General features: G+C 40.2%; 1 protein-coding gene across 5 annotated transcripts in view; it reads right to left on the reverse strand.

Annotated features, from left to right (window-relative positions):
• Positions 1 to 19016, reverse strand: part of LOC134355512 (copine-8-like) — a 674862-nt gene that overhangs the window by 372433 nt on the left and 283413 nt on the right. The window lies entirely within an intron of this gene.

Raw genomic sequence — 19016 nt, forward strand, 5'->3', positions numbered from 1 at the left:
TGAGCTCAAGAGTCCTTATTATTGTAATAGGAAGCCATTTAATAGTCTTACAACAGTTGAGTAGAAACCGTCCTTGAGACAGGTGGTACCTGCTTTCAGGCTTTTGTATCTTCTGCCTGATGGAACAAGGAAGATGAGGAAATATCCAGGGGAGGTGGGCCATAATTAAATGCTGGCTGCTTTACTGAGGCAGTGTGAAATATAGTCAAAGTCCATGAAGGGGAGGTTTTTTCCCCCATGATGTACTAAGCTACTGTATGTCAACAACTTCGCAGTTTCTTGTGCTCACCTACAGAGCAGTTGCCATCCAAGCCATTATGCATCCAGGCAGAATGTTTTCTATGTTGCCTTGATGAAAATTGGCAAGAGTTTACAGTGACATACCATATTTCTTTAGCCTCCAAGGAAGTAAAGACTTTGGTGAGCTTTCGTGGCTGTGCTGTCCATAGTTGGACAAAGACAAACTATTGGAACCAGAAGCTCTCAAACTGCTCAACCTCAACTCCTGTTGACAGGAGCATGTGTACTGCTCCCCTCCAGAAGTCAATGACCAGCTGTTTTGTGCTTTGTCATTGAGGAGAAGATTGTTGTCATGACACCAAGTCACTAAGTTCTCTATCACCTTTCGGTACTCCAACTTTTGAGATATGGCCCACTGTGGTGGCATCATCTGCAAAGTTGTAGATGGGGTTACAGTAGAATTTAGCCATGCAGTCATGAGCATACAGGGAATAGAGTAGGAGGTTGACAATGCAACCTTGCTGAGCACCAGTGTTTAGAATAATTGTGACAGAGGAGACCATAGCTTTGCTCGCCAAGTTAGAATTAAAGAGTCTAAAAGTAAACATTGAAGACTTGAGGATAGTCTGAGGGGAGGGGAGAGATATGGAGATTGGGAAGATGTAACAAGGGAACTCCAGAACTGAGGCCGCTGAGGAATGATTACCAATGTTGGAGTCTTTGAAAGTGGGAATGAATGAGAGGCCAGAACTGAGGCTTTTTTAAAAGATACTAAGGGGTGAAAATAAATGTAAGAATTTTAAAACTGAGAATTTTGCTGGATCAGAAACTTGTATTTATCCACCTCCGCAGAGAAATGTTCTCACAAAGGAGACTGCCACCATCATATCTGCAAGCAGTGCTTTCAAGTTTCCAGAACTGCATTCAAATTTTTTCCCCCCACTTCACTATCAATTCCCTTCCCCTTTATTATGTTATGCCTGCGGTAGCTGACCCACAATCTCCACCAATAGAAACAACCTCCCACTATCCACCCTGTCCAGACTTGCTCATTATTTTATACACTCAGATCTTTTCTCAGCCACCTCTCTTCCAGAGAAAACAGTCCAAGTCTCTCCAATGTATCTCATCCCATGAATTATTCTCATAAATCTCGATTTTCTCCAATGCCTCCACATCCTTTCTATATTAAGGTGACCTAAATTGAATACCATACTCCAGCTGAAGTCAGACCAGTGCTTTAGATAACTGCAACAGAACTTCCTGTTTTTTTCTACAACTTCTTGACTTTATAGATAAGGCCGAGACTTTTGTGTATCTTATTTAGAGTTTCTCAACTGCCTGCAATTTTAAATGACTTGTGGCTGATGGTTGTACAGCATGGAAAGAGGCCGTTTAACCTAACTTGTCCATGGTGATCATGGTGCTACCAATTTGCCTGTGTTTGTACCATATCCCTCTAAATGCCTCTTATCCAGATGTTTTTTCAAATGGTCCCTGGATCTTCTGCTTCGCTACCCCTTTTAAAACAGTATCTTATTGCCTCTTCCGATCAAACCTTACTTCTCTTAGCATTAAACACCTGTCCATTCCACAAACCTATTCATCTCCTATTGCATTTTAACATTAAACTTGGCATACTGTATGGAGGATAATGTCATCTGCAAATGTAGAAATTGTGACTTGCTCCCTAAAATCCATGGATCAGAAAACAAAAAACAATGACCCTACACTGATAGCTGGGAAATACCATTATTCCCCTTCCTCTGATTATAAAAAAAATCAACCATTCTTCATGCCCCCGTCTGCCCACACTATCAATGCTCTTTTTAAGCCATGTGTTTCAACTTCACCAATGAGCCTGTTCATCAGAAGCATTGTGAAAGTTCATATACACTACAGCGATAGCATTACTCACACCAGCTCTATGATTTTAGACCAATTAAAGGATATCTCATTGAAAACTTGTGGTAGAGAAACACACACAAAATGCTGGAGGAAATCAACAGGTCTTGGCTCTGAATATCGATTATTTATTCCCCACTATAGATGCTGCCTGACCTGCAGTATCTATTTAAATTGCCATGATGTGAATAATAACGATTGAATAGTTTACTGTTCCAATTCCTTGTGTTCATTTGTGTCCTCGAGGAGAAAAGAAAATGGCTATTCTAGGGCTATGCAACTTAAGAAATCAGCTACAATGTTCCTATGATGTTATGAAGATATTTTGAAATTTGAGTATCCTTGTAAGGAACAAGCCAAGCACTGACCTTTACAAAGTAAAACGACTTTCTGATGACTTATTGCCATGTTGGGTGTTAAGGAAGTAAACGTTTTTAAAAAAGAATAAAAGATTGTTGAAGGAATAGATTCTCAGACCTACATCAGAGTAAATTTTGAGGCAATGTTAAGGAGAAGTAGGTTGAAACTACAACATATTTAGAAGTGATAACAGTACTTCTTTCCAAAGCACAGAATGAATGCACAGATGGAAAGTAGGAATTTCTGGAATCAAATTTTGGAATGCTGCCTGAATGAAAAGTTATTGCAATTTTGATGAATAATGTTATCATTTTTTTGATTTGAGGCTGCAGCATCAATAAAAACAAAATACAAACACAAAATCATGACAAACACCTGGTTACATTCTATATATTAATTTTAAATAATTTTAACTTTTTGACTCATTCTATTATTTCTTACAGGTAGGGAGATCAAAGCAACTTAATTTATTTCCAAAGACCTGGACCATCCATCACCCTTGGCAACAGCACGCTCCCCACCATTTGTGTGAACACAACGTGTGGACAGCAATGAAACCAATGAGATTGCTCAGAGGAAACTATCATGACTGGATCAAAGTACAACCACAGGCACATCTGCAATGAAAACCTTGTCAGATTATCTGCATATCTCATTGTGAACTCACTCCTCCTGCCTTTGAGAATTGTTAATAGTGATGTGATTCTTACCATTAACCTTGATTTAGCTACCACTAAACTAATAGCACTTTAATTTTGTGTGAAATGGTGACTGAAGGTGTTTGATGCTTCCTTAAGACATAAACAAGAGAAAATCTGCAGATGCTGGAAATCCAAAGCAATGCACAGAAAATGCTGGAGGAACTCAACAGGTCAGGCAGAAACTATAGGAAAAAAAAGAGTCAATGTTCTGGGCTGAAAACTTTCTTCATGACTGTGGGGGATGGGGCAAGATGCCTGAATTAAAAGGTGGGGGGGGTGTAAAGAGAAAAGCTGGAAGGTGATTGGTGAAGCCAGATGGATGGGAAAGGTCAAGGGCTGGAAAAGAAAGAATCTGATTGGAGAGGAAAGTGGACAATAGGAGAAAGGGAAGGAGGAGGGAACCCAAGGGAAGTAATAGGCAGGGGAGAAAAAATAAAAGATCAGAGTGGGGAAGTGGGGGGGGTGGAATTTTTGTTCATCAGAAGAAATCAATATTCATTCCATCAGGTTGGAGGGTACCCAGACTGAATATAAGGTGTTGCTTCTCCACACTGAGGGTGGCCTCATCTTGGCACAAGAGGATGAATGCAGAATTAAAATATTTGGCCACCAGGAAGTCCTGCTTGTGACGGATGGTGTGGAGGTGCGAGACAAAGCACTCCCCTAATTCACAACGGGTCTCACCAATGTAGAGGAGGCTGCACCGCGAGCACATTACACAATAGGCAACCACAGCAGATTCGCAGGGGAAGCATTGCCTCTCCTGGAAGGACTGTTTGGGGCCCTGAATGAAGGTGAAGGAGGTGGTGTAGGGGCAGGTGTACTTGCCTGCAGGGAGAAATGCTGGGGGAGAGGGGGGAGATCAGTGGGGAGGGTGGAATGAAGAAGGGAATTACAGAGGGAGCTATTCCTGTGGAAAGTGGGGAGGGGAGGAGTACAGTTATGTATAATGGTAGAGTCCCTTTGGTGATGGCGGAAGTTGTTAAGGATAATGTGTTAGATATGTTCTCCTTAAGTCATCACTGGTTTTAAACCTGTAGTCCGTGCCACTATCACTCTTGGCCAAATCACCATATCCTGGATTTTTCCCTTTGTCGTGTAAAGAACTGGATGAAATAGCTGGCATGGCTACTGCATTATAAGTGATGTTTGTGATTGACTCCTACTGTTAATAGATTGATCCTATATCGACACCTACCCATGAAAAGCATGTGTGGGCAGTGGGCCATTAAGACAGGGAAGCTAACCCAACAATACAAATTGCGGCACATAATTCCAATGCACACATGTGGAGTTAAACCTCATCTTTCCCATGAATCAAGAACCACACCTTGATAAATGTCATTTGAATGACCCCCAAGAATCCTTAGAGAGATTCCCAACAATACTTCATCAGCACTTGGATGATAATGTTGTAAACTGGATCAGCAAATTCGCGGATAACACAGAGAGTGGGGGGTGTAGTGTACAACAAAGAATACTGTGTTGGATAGGTACCTAAATGAGAGGGGTATGAAGGGCTGTGGACCACCTGCAGAAGAATGGGACTCGCCAGACTACTAGTTCAGCATGGACTAGATGGGGGAGTTGCTGGGGTTTGCAAGCTTTTATTTATTTTTCTTTTTGAGCTGGGGGAGGGGATTGATGTCTTTTTTTCAACTAACTATATGGTTTTCTGCATTTTATGACTATCTAGAGAAGATAAATTTCAGATTTGCATCAAAAAGAACCTCTGCAATGGGCCAGAGGCCTGCTTCTGTGCTGCAGTGTTCCATGACTCGATTAAAATAGTCATAATTTCGTAGTCACCGGTCTACATTTTGTGTCATTCCATTCATCATTAAGATACTTTAATACACCACAACTTTCTACACTTAAAACAAAATTTGACCTAAGTGGCAATCTTATAAATCAGATTGGTCAGGAGCAAACTCCAGCTCAGAGATCTTCCCAATATTGAACGTAAGGTTGTATATCAGTTACTTGTGAAGTTAAATATAGGAGCTTGTGTGCCATATTTTGTTAAGAAACATCGTGCAGAAAATCTTGCAATCCGTTCAAGCTTGTGTGAATGTCATAATAGCTGAATCTATTCATCGCTGATGGGTTCTTTGTTTTCATCTGGAGTAAAAGGCAGACTTCCACAGAAGTTAAATGCTGTTGCATTTCCTTTCCCTCCCCCCACCCCAAGTTCTTTGATTTTCTTCATTTTAATTGTTCAATTTTTTTTTAAATAGTACATTTGATTTTTAAGAGATTGTGAATATTTTTGAATGTGAGAAGCATTCTAGCTGTTTAACAGCTAGAACAAGCAGGGACGAGGAAATCTGCAGATGCTGGAATTTCAAGCAACACACATAAAAGTTGCTGGTGAACGCAGCAGGCCAGGCAGCATCTCTAGGAAGAGGTACAGTCGACGTTTCGGGCCGAGACCCTTCGTCAGGACTAACTGAAGGAAGAGTGAGTAAGAGATTTGAAAGTGGGAGGGGAAGGGGAGATCCAAAATGATAGGAGAAGACAGGAGGGGGAGGGATGGAGCCAAGAGCTGGACAGGTGATTGGCAAAAGGGATATGTGAGGATCATGGGACAGGAGAAAGAAAAGGGAGGGAGGAAAAAGCCCAGAGGATGGGCAAGGGGTATAGTGACAGGGACAGAGGGAGAAAAAGGAGAGAGAGAAAAAGAATGTGTGTATATAAATAAATAATGGATGGGGTATGAGAGGGAGGTGGGGCATTAGCGGAAGTTTGAGACGTCAATGTTCATGCCATCAGGTTGGAGGCTACCCAGACGGAATATAAGGTGTTGTTCCTCCAACCTGAGTGTGGCTTCATCTTTATAGTAGAGGAGGCTGTGGATAGACATATCAGAATAGGAACGGGATGTGGAATTAAAATGTGTGGCCACTGGGAGATCCTGCTTTCTCTGGCGGACAGAGCGTAGGTGTAACAAGCAGCGAGCTAGCTTAGCCTACTGGCCCTTTCCCTTCATGACCTGCACTCACCAAGCACAACTCATATCTCCCCAATCCCAGACCTGTCCTTTGTCCCAGATTTACCTGTTCTTGTGACATGGGCCTCACACATTGCAGCACTTCCTGGCAGTGACCCCTGAAACATAATGCTTATGGGATGCTGTAGCCAGCTACATTAATGTACCCATAAACATTAAATCTCAGAACAAGGGTGTTTATTTCTAGTTTCTAGTTGTACATACCTACAGGAAACTGAAAAGTATGTTGGAAAACTAGGTCACTGCTGTCAGGTGGTATATCCACTGCTGGAGAATCCAGAATAAGGCACAGCAACAGCTACGTTATTTGGATAAATCCGGGAGCGTATTTCCCTGTGACAATTAATGGAAATGAAGAATTTTCATCCCTGAGAGTGTGTTAACTTCTCTGAAGCTGTCTGAGATTTAGCTCATGTGGGCAGATCGTGATAAAGATCATTCCTGGATTAAAAAAAAGAACAGTGTAGGTCGGTCATAAAGTAAATAAGTGTTAGAGAGGACTCAGGGGCATGCTACTCGGGCTTCTATTTTACAGCAGGGCAAACATTTGCTCTGGCAGATTTATTGAAAGCCTAATAGTTATACACTTCAATCAATGCAAGTCAACATCACAAAGTATATAATTGCCAAATATTAATATTTTATAAGCTAAGCAAACAGGTACCACTGGGAAGACCATTTTATATCTAGGTTTAACTACAGCTGAAGATGCACTCAGTAGCCACTTTATCAGGTACACCTGCTTGTTAATGCAAATATCCAATCAGCCAGTCAAGTAGCAACATCTCAATGCATAAAAGCATGCAAACATGATCAAGAAGTTTAGTTGTTGTTCAGATCAAACGTCAGAATGGTGGACAAGTATGATCTAAAGTAGACTGTCAAATGATGGCTGGTGCCAGACAGGGTGGTTTGAGTACCTCAGAAACTGCTGATCTCCTGGGATTTTCATGCACACAGTCTTTAATAGTTTACAGAGAATGGTTGGAAAAACAAAAAAAATCCGGTGAGCAGCAATTCTGTGGGAGAAAACACCTTGTTAATGAGAGAGGTCAGAGGAGAATGGCCAGACTGTTTCAAACTGACAGAAAGGCAACAGTAATTCAAATAGCCATGTGTAATAACAGTGGTGTGCAAAAGAGCATTGAATGCACAACATATTGAATTTTGAAGTGGATAGAACACAGCAACAGACGACGTACTAGATTCCACTCCTGTCCCTAATAAAGTGGCCACTGGATATCCAATCAAATCAGTGTAACCATACTATTACAGCAGTTTATCTAGTTGACACTCAAGGCTGATGAAAATTATTCACCACATTCTTTGTTCATTAAGCTTCCATTTCTCATTTATTCCATTGCAGAGCAAATATGCAAGGAAAATTAAGTTATAAATAAATAATTCTTCAAATGGCCAGAAATTACATTTTATGAACTGAAGTTTCCCAAATTAATCTTCAGAACAGTGCACATTTTAATAGCTGCCTCTAATGATACAATCACCTTCAATTGCACTGTGTTAATTGCATCATATATGGGGTGAATCCCCATGGCAGGCCTGTGATCTGGTTCACTCACTTGAATGGCGATGACTTGTGGAAGCAGAGTTTAATTTACATATCTGCTATATTTCATAATTACATGTCACTGAGGATGCATTTCCAACTCAATGGATAAAATTTAATACCCTCCCTTGAACAAAAACAGGTAATAAGAAGCAATTTCCAGTTAACCAAGGGCAGCCTGATTTTCACATCCAAAGTGAGCGTCTTTGACTCTTGATGAAAAGCAGTGATTAAACATGTCGGATTGTTTAAGGGAACCATACTAACCTCAGTTTTACGAAGACTATTAAGAATCCATGAAAAAAATTAAGAAAGAATGAAAGAGGGAATAAAAGATATAATGACAGGAAGAAAGGGTTGTAGTTATAGAGCAATACAGCACGGATACAAACCCTTTGGCCCAACAAGTAGATGCCAACTACTTTGTGTATCTAGCTAGTTCCAACTTCCTGTATTTGGCCCAGATTTCACCAGATTCCTCTCCTCCATGTACTCATCCAAGTGTTTCTTAAATGATCTACTGTACCTGCCTTAACTGTGCCCTCTGGCAGTTTAGTTCCTACACACACCATCCTTTGTGTGATGGCAGGCATGGTTGTTCCCTGTGGAGATCGGCTGCAGAGGTTTCCCAGCCAAATTAGCATGGCAGTTGTTGTCAGATCTGGGCCTGGACGAAAGGAGCAAAAAACAAGCAGCTCGTAGGATGGGGGAAGAGACAGAACAAGCTTCTTGTTGGATTTGGAGTAGGCAAGAGGAGGGGAGCTGAAAGCCAGGAGCAGATGGACAGTGATTTGGCCACCACTGTCGGCCCACCAACTGGGGAGCGTCGTGGTTAAGGGTCGAAACACCTGGTGAAGGTTGGGAACCACCTGATGACATCTGCTCCTGGCTGAAGGCTACGGTTACCTTATAAGGTAACTGGAGGGGAGAATGCACCCTAACAGGTGTATGTAACAAGACAAGTGAAAATGTTGCACTTCAGATCCCTTTTAAATCTCCACTCTGTCTCTAAATCTACGCCCCCTAGTTTGCACTCCTTTACCCTAAAAAAGACTTAACATCAACCTTATTTATGCCTTTCATGATTTTAAGCACTTCGATAAGCTTGCCCCCTCACTCTCCTATATTCCTAGACATGCCAGCCTCTCCCTACAACTCAGGCCCTCCAATCCCGGCAACATTCTCGTAAGTCTTTTCTGCACCTTTTCCAGTTTCACCATGTCTGTCCTATAAGAAGGTGATTAAACAGTACTCCAAGTGTAACCATACCAATGACCCGTACAACTGAGATTTGTACCACTTGAGAGGGACGAGAAAGAAGTAATGGATGGAATGAACAAAAAGGAGGAAGGAATGGGCAAACAGAAAATGAATGAGAATGAAAATGTGAAATGTCAATGTTTAAAAAATGAAACAATAATATCATTACACAATTAAGGGAGATTAATAAACTAGACCAATCAGAAATGAGAAGTAAGCAATATGATGCAAAACTTGTTATGAGCCAATGTCTGAGACAACAGATATATTAAACTAGATTCAAAAATCACATTTAAATCATCAATCATAAATCATGTCCATAAAATTCATGTTTAACACATATTGCACTATATCTTAGTGTAAACTGTACCAAGGTAATTCAATTGATAAATTCAACTAGATGCAGGGGTAGCTTCTATGTGATAGAATAAAAGCAAACGTGAAGTGGAAACAAAGTGTCAGGCAATAAAATAAATGAGAAAGAAGCACATTAGAAGCTTAGATCCATTTTCAGAGTGGTTTGCATATTCCCACCTCTGCTGGACAGAAGAGGTGAGTAACAAGCAAAAAAAAATGATTGCAGATATTAAAATGGGCAAGTTATATATCTTGGGAACATCCAGCAATAAAAGGAAGTACAAAAGGAAGTTTCTCTGAGGGAAGATTTTGGATGTATGCCAGAATGATTAGGTTACAGATTTATCCCTTTTCTCCTCTGGTATTTTTTTCATCTTTGATCATGAACTTCTTTCGATAAAATCCTTCCTCTTTTCAGCACATCGCAATGACTTTATACTGTGGCCGTTGTATCCCCTTGCTCCTAAGCTTCTGCACCAAGAAACTCTCAGTAAATTCACACTTCATCTCACAATGCACTATTCTCCGTGTTCATTGCTTTTACTTCTTCCCACTACGCTGAACCCACTAAATTAAATTTTACTGTCACACTATGAGTCTTGCTGCTTCGTCTGCCCATTGTCTCAATCACGGATAAGACTCACTCTGATTGTTAACTTACATCTCATTCTACATAAATTCCCATTCCTTATCAAAGTCTTAAATCCCTTTATATATCTCACCCCAGATTCCCAACTGAGTAAAAGCAACTTTCTTTATTAATGTACATGCCTAATCTTTATTGAAGGCTCCATTCTTAAACACTCACTTATACATTCTACAACCTTGCTTACAGCAGCAGCTTTGGGACTTTTTTGTCAGTAAGAATAAATTACATCATCAGCTCTTTCTATCTCTTCTTTCCTTCAGCTGGCTTATCTTCCATTTTGGTTCTCTCATCCCCATTCCTCTGATTTACATTTTTCTATTCATTCTTTCATCAAGCTCCTTTTGCCCTTTTCTACCCAAATTCTTGACCTTACTCTGAAGAACTGCTGACATTCCAATTTTTATGTTAGTTCCTATGTTGGCTGACAGAAGAGAGACCTCAGATACTGGAAATCTGGAGCAACACACACTCAAGACTGGAGGAACTCAGTAGGTCAGCCAGATTATATGGAGGGAAATGCACAATCAATACTCCATGCCAAGGCCCTTCATCAGAACTACAATGTATGTTACTCACACTCTGGCTGTTCCTTCCTTTCATATATTGTCTCCACCTCACCTCCCCAAATGTCAGCATCATCACTTCTCTGTCCAAATCAAATTGACATTGACCACTCCTTTTAGGAAAGCTGCCACTTCAACATCAACCTCCATTTTCACTACAAAACCCTTGAGTGAGCTGCCCTACAAATCCTTGTCCATATTTTTTGAAACTCAAGCTATGTATTCAAATCAATTCTTCTCAAACTCACGAATGCAATCCTTTGTTACTGTAATAAAGATAAACCATTTTATCTTGTCCTTTTTAACATTCTGCATCATTGACATTGCTAGTTACATAATTCTCTCCCCACTATATTCCACTTTTACTCTACTGGGTGTGTTCACTTTTGCCCGGTTTTCTTTTCTATGCATTTATGCCCTCAAATTCCTAAAAGTCTTTGATACCTCGCTGCTTCACTTACTTCAAGTCTTCAACTATAAAAAGTCCAATCACTTGATGCCGTTCCATGAGGAAAGAGCCAACCTGCACCTCAATCCCCGTTTCAAATCTGATCATCTGACGGCCAAGTGAACGCTTCCCTTCTCTTGCCCTCACCCAGACCTTAAAATTTAAAGAACTGGTCTTACTCCAGGACAATAAGGAGGATGAGGAGGAGGAGCCTCTTCACCCTAGTCAGCTTTAATAGCGCCTTGAGCCAAGAAATGAACCAGTGTTCAAAACACAAAAAGGCATTTTTAATTAGACATGCAGCACAGCTCTTCCCAGTCCACTGAGCCCATGCCACCCAGTTACAGCCATGTGACAAATTAAACAGCTAACACAAAAGTCTTTGGAACATGGGAAGAAACTGGAGCACCTAGAGGAAACTTATGTGGTCATAGGGAGAACCTACAAACTCCTTTCAGACAGTGAAGGAATTGAACCTGGGTCGTTGGCACAGAAATAGTGTTACACTATGCCACCACAATTTTTTTCTCTAGGGCCAATGACTAACTACTAGTTCCAGCTTCAATGGCATAAATAGTATGAGGCAGAGGCGTAGCACTCTAATTTGATGCAATTAGAGTTTAGGACCAGAAGGCACAACCTTAGAATAGAAGTACATCTATTTACAGCAGAGATGAGAAGGAATTTCTTTAGCCAGTGTGGTGAACCTGTGGAATTCATTGACACAGGTGGCTGTGGAGGCCAAGTCATTGGGTATATTTGAAGTAGAGGTTGATCGGGTTCTTGACTTGTCGGGGTGATTAAGGTTATGGGGAGAAAGCAGAAGAATAGGTTTAAGATAGATATAACCATGATGGAATGGAGGAGAAGACTTGATGGGCTGAGTAGCCTAATTCTGCTCTGAAGACTTATGATCTAATATACAATACAAACACATATGGCATCTACCAGTGCTCTGGATGTGCACAGCAGTGTGATCCTGACAGGCTTTCACGCCAGTAATGGCACAATATGTTTTCTAGGCCAAATTTATCATTGCAGCTGGTATTGCTGAGGCAGATATAAAAGTGAAGCTAAACCTTCAGGATGTGAATGTATACACAATGCAAGACAACAATCAATCATATTGATCTGGTGCCCCACACACTTCCCTCATGAATATGTTTGGTTTAAGGGTATCAACTAGACGAAAATTTTTGATATTACTATTGGGCCAAGCATCATAAAATTATAAAATGAAAAGTAAAAAGCAAAGAAATTGCTTTCATTTTAATGATTCTAATTAGGGTTCAGCACTCCTTTTGGAATTGATCCTCTGATATTCAGCAAACAAAAGGCACAATTGTAAGGTGACTGGAGTAGAGTATAGGGAGGGATGTCAGGGGTAAGTTTTTTCCTACACAGAGAGTGGTGGGTGAATGGAGTCCCCTCGCAGGGGTGATAGTAGAGACAGATACATTAGCAACATTAAAAAAAAACTCTTAGATGGGCACATGGATGATAGAAAAATGGAGGGCAATGTAGGAGGGAAGGGTTAGAGTGATCTTAGAGTAGGTTACACATCTGACACAACATCATGGGCCCAAGGGCCTGTACTGTACTGTTCAATGTTATTAGGCTTACAATGGCCTCTATTGCAAAACATTCCTGATGAACATACAAAACAAAATCTCATCTTTTATTAAGCAATCAGATGCCAAGTTATCACAGATCCTACCAGAGGCAATTAATTTTGATTCTAAAACAAAGATCCCTGCAAAAATAAAAGCTGTTGGGTGGATGAAGCACCAGCACAAAAGTACTAATTCACCTGGCCTACCCAGAGCAAGACTGGTTAGAGAGAGAGAGAGAAAAAAAAAGTCACAATAATCAATTCTACTATAAAATTTTAAAGGCCTCCTGGAATTAATTATTTTAATTCTTTTGTTTAGTTGAGAAAGTTTATGAAGCACACCAATCAGAAAATTGACTATGCAGTTTACCAATATCCTTGAAACAGGCTGAAAAAAACAGATCTTGCAATATATATCAATTTGTGCAGGCTTTAAAGAGTTTGCATACGTCAGGAATTTTATCAACACTTTCTGCCAACATTAACCCTGCCACTGGGTCATTACCTTGTCGTATTTTATACATACGGAGGAGGGACGATGTGCAAGGAGCATCGTTCTAACGTACCATAAGTCATAAAAGTAGCTCAATTGTGCTCTGCCACTCCATCATGGCTGAGTTATTATCCCCATTCTTCTGCCTTCTCCCCTTAACCTTTGATGTTCTGGCTAATCAAGAAACTATCAACCTCTGATTTAAATATACCCAATAATTTGACCTCCACAGGTACCTACGACAATGAATTTCACAGATATACCACACTCTGGCAAAAGAAATTCTTTCTTATCTCTGCTCTAAAAAGACACCCGCTATATTATGCAACTCCAAAATATAAACACTAACTGAAAGGAAAACAAGGGAGCCAGGAAAGCGAGTCTAAGTAGTTCTTACTTTAAGCGAGGTATGCACATATGACATGGCAATGTGATGACATATGCCATTCACATATAACGCATAATGAATTGTTTAAACAAAAAATACTTAATCAAGCAACCTATCTACAATATTATCCAACTATCACTGTAATAGCAAATATACCACACTCATCCCTGCTTAGCTATAAGCTCCAACTCAAATATGTAACATGTACGTAGCATAGTAAATTTTAAATTGATCCATTAAGGTCTAATAATTTAATTGCCATAGTGGATTTCTTACTCTTGTGGGATAACATCTTTCGTGATGAGGTGGAGGGGGGGGGTGTCACTATGCTAGGCAGGAGTGACTTGCGACTGTATATCAACCTCAGGTTCTGTGGTCTCCTCCATGGTGGCGGAAGGAGTTGACTATAGCGCTCCAGGAATTGGTTCTGACAACTCTAACCACCTTTCTTCTCTAACAATTGACTCTGTTCTCCTCAAGTGATTGACATGTTATCTCCAGATGATATCAGATGCAAACCCCACGGTGTAGGAAAGTTGTCCAGTTCTGTCCTTAATCTTTATGAGCACCCACTCTTGATTATCTCTGTAGTCCCTCACAAGGGCTGCTTGTCGAGGAGTGGAACATTGAACCTCCTTGTTTGAGGAGCCTTCAACTTGTCTCACTTGTTTGCCCTGCATGCGCCTTCTGAGATTGGGCTTGAGGAGATCCAAGCGCGAGTACAAGGGATGACCCAGGAACAGCAAGCTGGTGAGTTGTTGGAGGTGGAGAGCACTGCATTGCCATATGCAAGGAGGAAACTGGTGGGCTTCTGTTTCAGTGTCAGTGTCGTGTGTTCTGCTAACATTGTTCGCAGTGCCTTCTTTAGACTCCGGACACAACTTTCTGCAAAGCCATTTGCAGCTGGGTGCTATGGTGCAGATGTAATATGTCTTACTCCATTCATTTGCAGGAATGACTGAAATTATTCCGCAACCAACTGTGTTCTATTGTCACTGACTAAGTTCTAGAACACCAGTCCTTGAGAAGAAGCTTCTAACCACATCAGTGTGCAAGGCTGTAGTGGATGCTACTGGGAATGCTTTTAGCCACTTTCTAGCTGCATCCACTAACACCAAGAAATTTGTGCCCATGAATGATCGAGCATAGTAAGGGACTGTGATGCAAAGGCTATGGATGTTCACTTCCATCACTCATAACATGTGACATGATTGCACCTATACCATAGGCAAGGTGGCACAGACAAGCTTCACTGGATGATGTGGATCATAATAAGTGAACAAAGTGTCTGATGTCACCATTTCCTTTACCTTTAGGAAAGCCACCTCACACTGCTTTGTCCATTGCGATTTCTTCCCAGTCTGTAGCAATGAGTTCAAGGGGTGGAGCACAGTAGCCAGGTTTGGCAGGAATCTGTTATAGCAAATGACAAATCCATAAAGGATCACAACTGGGACACGTCTTTTGGGCTTAGGACATCCACCACTGCTTGAATTTTAGCAGCATACTTGTGTAGTCTTTGTTGATTGTTGTATATCACTGTTACAAATGTCATTCCCACAGGAGTTTTCTTTTCTCCAGTATCACCTCCTAGTTGGATGTCTGCAGGCTTCAGTTCGGTATCTTTAAAATGGCATTCAAACTCATTTTGAAGAATGACTGAAACAGCCGAACTAATGTCCAATTCCATTTTAATTAATTTGTTGCTCACTTCTGATGTAAGCCATATTGCTGGTCTATTGTCAGTTTTCACTTCGGAAATCTCAAGGCCACCCAGTCCTGTGTCACTCTCATCATTGTCATTTTGCTTTTAGCAAAAGCGGGCAGATAGTTTTGTGCAGTCCACTTATCCTGGTCAGCCTGACATGCTCTTTGCATGTGTCCGACATGGTTGAATCTTCTGCAAGTTTCATCTTTCACCATTGGCCTGGTGTATGTGAGCCACAGCAATAAAGATAACACAATTTGTTCAGCCCGGCTGGTTTCTATTGCAATTTTGTTCTTGCTCTCTCCCATTCCTGACTGTAACTCACTTTCATCTCTGTCTGCCTTTTCCATTGATAAAGATATTTCAAATGCTCTTTTAAATGTTAGCTGTGCTTCAATTTGGAACCATGTTTGAATGTTTGCTTGTAAGATTCCACAAACCAACTGATCTCTCAGTGCATCATTAAGCACATCACTGAACTGAAAATGCTCAGATGATCTCTTCAATTCAGCCACGATGCTGAAATGGACACACTCTTCCTTTTGATTCAAATTATGAAACTTAAAGCATTCTGCAATCAACAATAGCTTTGGTTCTAAATGTTCCTGCAGTACTTACCTGATGTCAGCAAAACTCATTTTGGCTGTTTTGGTTGGAGCAGTTTAACTTCTAGCAAACAGTATGCCTTTAAATCCAATGGACTCAGCAAAAATGGCACTCATTTCTCTTTGGCTATTTAATTTGCTTCAGAATACTGCTCAATCTGTTCCGTATACAGCCATTAACATTTTTTTAAATTTATGATTACCACCTAGTATTCACTGTTTATGAACTCATGAACTCTGTTTTCTGCTTTTTGAAAAAAAATTCTGAATCATTTGGCTGCATGTTTTTTTACTCAAATATCTCAATGCATTTCAACAGATAGACAGTTGCCTCGGGTTCATTTAGAACTTCCTCATCACCACTGTCATGTTTTGTAACTCCAAAACAAAAAAAAACAATTGAAAGGTAAACAAGAGTGCATGATTTGGTGGTGTGATGATGTCTGCCAGTATGCCATTCGCCCATTATTACACATAACTCATAATGAATTATTTAAACAAATAATGTCTAATCAAACAATATATTTACAATATTGCTTAAATATCACTGAAATATTAAATACACAACAGTTTATTCTAAGGCTGTGCCCTCTGGTCCTAGCCTCTCCCATTAAAAGATACATCCTCTCCACATCCATTCTGTCCTCTATCTAGACCTTTCAATGTGATTTCCCCCCCCACACCCCCACTCTTCTAATCTCCAGCATGAACAGGACCAGAGCCATCACAACCCTGAAAAGAGATTTAGAAATAGCCTGACCAGTCCATCAGTTGTATAGTGGACCCCAGTTCCACTACAAATCACATTATTTAATCCATCGCCATCCTGAGTTGTGTTTGCCCTGCGCAATTTTCCTCTTTGATTTTCATCGTGCCATCATCTTCATGGCAGCTTGTGACACGCTGTGTGCTCAGCGTGATAGCTTCTAATTTTTATTAAATGAGAAAAAAAAAGTCAGTACTCTTCAATAGCAATGCTATAGTGAAACAATATTGTCAACTTCACCCAGTGATACCAGGCTGAAAGCTAGTATTACTCCACTGTGAACCTTGCAATTGAAGCTCTTGCTCTTTATGTTGCTTTCAGATCAGCAATAGGGTGACTGACAAAACTGTTTCAACTCCAAAGTAATCGCTGAACCAATTTCTAGGCTGGGTTTTCAGAAGGAACATTCCTGCTCAGGGATCCAAATGCTGGTGAATGTTGATTACTTTGGATCTGATATATTGTAAAAGGGGATTGAATATAAAGTAAATATTTTGTGATAATTTAACTAAAAGAGTCCATTACAAGGTTGGGTATTGCTTTTAAAAGATAAACTGTTGCTTTGTGATAGTATATTTACAGGAATCTCACATTCTTTGATTAAAGTGGAAACTAGCAACCTCATTTAACAATTAATATATTTTGCTTCTCTTAATTAATCTAATTCCTTACTAGGACATATGTCTTTCAGTTACATTAATTTTTCTCATTTATTTCAATTTCCTCCTTGGGGTGGGTCATAGAATCGGGGATGTACAGTGGGGAAACAGGCCCTTTGGCTTACTAAATCCATGATAACCATCAACCATTATCCTGCAAGCATCACCTACTTTCAATTTCTCCTCTCAAGTTAGAAAAGGGCTTCACTATGTGAAGATGGAAAAGTAACCTCATTTCTTCAACACACATAAAAGTTGCTGGTGAATGCAGCAGGCCAGGCAGCATCTCTAGGAAGCGGTACAATCGACGTTTTGGGCTGAGACCCTTCGTCAGGACTAACTGAAAGAAGAGCTAGCAAGAGATTTGAAAGTGGGAGGGGGAGGGGGAGATCCAAAATGATAGAAGACAGGAGGGGGAGGGATGGAGCCAAGAGCTGGACAGGTGATTGGCAAAAGGGATACGAGAGGATCATGGGACAGGAGGCCCAGGGAGAAAGAAAAGGGAGAGGGGGGAAAACCCAGAGGGAGAAAAAGGAGAGAGAGAAAAAGAATGTGTGTATATAAAGAAATAATGGATGGGGTATGAGGGGGAGGTGGGGCATTAGCGGAAGTTTGAGAAGTCAATGTTCAGAACAGTTTGCTTTAATTTGTCCCAATGCTGTGTTACTCTGCCATCTCTGCTTAATGCCCAACATATTACTAACCACCTTTCAGAAGAGACAAGACATTATTCGATGTTCTGTACTTTCCAACCCAGATTGTGGTTGGATTCTGAAACCACTTGCCCCTATTAAGTAATATGGTAGCGAAACCAGGTTGGTGAAGAATACAACATTACAGCAATTTGGCAAGTTTACTTCAACATCTTATTGACCTTCTGCAGGAACACATTCTTCACTCCTCTCAATCTTTCCATTCCTTGCAAAACAATAAAAAAAATATATATACATAGTCACATCATCAGCTTTTTACATTTACGTGTTCCGAGCTAATATCTACTGGAAACTCCTGTAAGCTTGATGCTCATCAGCCTCTGAGTGATCCAGTACTCTCTTATCCTCAAAAGTCATTAAAATGTTCTTTTGCATTTATAGCTGAAACTCTATATAACTACAACCTACTTGAAATCAAAGCTAATCAGATAGATTAATGCCATAGTGCTTTTAAAGCCAATGGCATTTAGCTTGTTATTTATCTCTTCTAAAAAAAAATCAATGGTTGCTAAAAAAAAATGGTTGTTCAATTTTCTGCTAAGTTTCTTTTACCCTGTTAGCTGAGAAGGCTGTTACAATTTACATGTTTGACTTTTGCCACATACATCCAGGTTATAAAATCCAAGTAATGGTAAACTATCTTTGACTTCATGAAACAAGACATGATTGCTCAATTCTCTGTAGTCAATCCAAATTTGCATACATGCAGTGAATGATGAAATAAATGCTTTTCAAAGTCCTTAATAAATGCATTTTCATAGGTTGCTTTCTGACAATTGGTTTATTAGTATCACATGTACCAATACATGTGAAAAACTTGTCTTGCAGACAGTTCATTCCAATCAATTAAATACACAGTGCATTGATGTAGATCAAGTTAAAACAATTACAGAATAGAAAATTAAGTGTAACAGCAGCAGATAAGGTGCAGTGTAGTACAGAATAAGGTGCAAAGTGATAATAAGGTAGACTGAGAAGAAGAATCCATTTTATTGTTCTAGGGAACCATTCA

This window comes from Mobula hypostoma, chromosome 13 (assembly GCF_963921235.1).
Source record: "Mobula hypostoma chromosome 13, sMobHyp1.1, whole genome shotgun sequence".
Taxonomy (NCBI): domain Eukaryota; kingdom Metazoa; phylum Chordata; class Chondrichthyes; order Myliobatiformes; family Myliobatidae; genus Mobula; species Mobula hypostoma.